The sequence below is a fragment of the Bison bison genome, unplaced genomic scaffold (assembly GCF_000754665.1).
Source record: "Bison bison bison isolate TAMUID 2011002044 unplaced genomic scaffold, Bison_UMD1.0 scf7180017864213, whole genome shotgun sequence".
NCBI lineage: Eukaryota > Metazoa > Chordata > Mammalia > Artiodactyla > Bovidae > Bison > Bison bison.
In genome coordinates, this window is record NW_011494785.1 from 413842 (window position 1) to 415957 (window position 2116).

The following is a 2116-nucleotide window of genomic DNA, read 5'->3' on the forward strand; positions in this document are numbered from 1 at the left end:
TATGGGGGTGGGGTGGGGGTGGATAATAAACAGGAAACAAATACAAGATCATTTCAGAGAGTGATGAGTCGGAAAGACAGTGAAACCTTCTGATGAGACAGAGTGGGTGGCTGAATGACAAGAGGGACCCAACAAGGGGAAGATGGGGGGTGGGGGTGGGCAAAGGATTCCAGGAAGTTGGAATGAAAAGTACAGGGGCGTCAAGAGGATAATTTCAGATGTTTAGAACTTTTTAGAAGTCCGATCTGGTACATCGTTTGAATATTGAGGAATACTAATGGGCGGGCCTCTCCTAACAACGAATTCAGATTTTACTCTAAGTACAATGAAAAGCCCCTCAGATGTTTTAAGCAGGCAGGCGTTAGTCGCTCTGCTGTGTCTGACTCTTTGCGACCCCATGATCTGTATCCCACCAGGCTCATATGTCCATGGAATTCTCCAGGCAAGAATACTGGAGTGGGCTGCCATTCCCTTCTCCAGGGGATCTTACCCACCCAGGGATCAAACCTGGGTCTCCCGCATTGCAGGCAGATTCTTTACCATCTGAGCCATCAGGGAAGCCCAAGCAGGCAAGAGAATGATATAATTTAGATTTTTCAAAACATGACTAGATATTGTGAAGACTAGTTTGTAAAGGGCAAAGGCAGAAGCAAGGAGCCAGCTAGGTAATCACTTCATTATTTCAGAGAGAGCAGATGGCTTGGACCAGGGTGACAGCAACAACGATAGAGTGGATTTCCCTGGTGGTCCAGTGGTTAAGACTCTGTGCTTCCACTGCAGGGGGTCTGGGTTCTAAGATCCCACATGACACTCAGCGTGACCAAACAACAATGATGGAGAAAAGGAGATGGATTCGTGGTATATTTTGGAAGCAGAGCTCACAGAACTTGCTGGTAAATTAGATACAGGGTGGGAATCAGAGCAAAAAGGAAAAGGTGGGGAGGATGTGTCCTAGGTTTTTAGCCTGAAAAGTGTAAACCATGGTATTCCAGGATGGGGAACACTGCTAAGAGAGAAATGGACTGACCGGGGCCGAGGGTAATTCAAGACATCTATTTTAGCCACATGAGCTTTGCATGGCTATTAGACATCCAAGTGGAGATGTCAAGTAGGCTGTTGGATAAATGAGTCTGGAGCGTTGGATATAAATTTAGGACTCGCTGACATTTACATAGTATTTAAGCCCTGGGACTGGATGACATCACTGGACAGAGAATGTGGAACGAGAAGGGGCCAAGGACTAAGCCCTAGGAAGCTCTAACATTTAGAGGTCGAGCAGAAGACGGAGAAGGAAAAGCCAGTGAGAATGAAAGGAAACTAGAAGGGCATGGTGTCCGCTCACAACCCAAATAAAATAGGGTAACCTGAAAGACACAGGAAGGGTAGCACAGGGTGAGATTAAGGGCTGGGGAAGCCCATTTAGCTAGAGGGGTTAGGGAAGGCCTCCTAGAGGAGGTGACATAGGAACTAAGGGAAAATTTAATGAAATGAGTGAATCACTGAAAGAAGCCAGGGGAAAACGGTCAAGGCAGTGGGAACAGCAAGTGCCAAGGCCCTGAGGCAAGTTCACCTCCTCTGATTCTAGGAACGTAGATCAGGTCCAGTGTGGCTGGGACATGAAGAGCGAATGGGGAGCTCCCTGGGGGGCCAGGTTATGCGCGGCCTCCTAAGGCACAGTAAGGAGCTGGGATACTCTAAGTGCTAGAAAAGCTGAGTAACGCAACTCGGTCCACTTATTTGAAAGATCGTTTGGGTTGCTCTGGGAAGGCTACACTGCAGCTGGGCCAGAATGGAATCAGGGGATCCAGCTGTTGTAATAATCCGAGGATGGTGCGAGAACATCACACCCACCCTCATCCCACCTCATCCCCCAGCAGAGGCGAAACAGTCAGGAACCCAGAGCTTCGGGTGACTCAGAATCTCAGAAACTCACTGGTGTCCACGGAGTTGGAGTGAGGGTGGAGAAGCCCGCCCCCGGAACCCTAGGAATCGGACGGTCGCTCACCCTCCGCTGCCCTCTCCCATCCTCCACCTGGGACGCGGCCAGGCGCGACATTCGAGGCGCGGCAGCGGGAGGGTTAAACCGAGCGGAGGGAGGAGGAGAGGCGGGGACCGC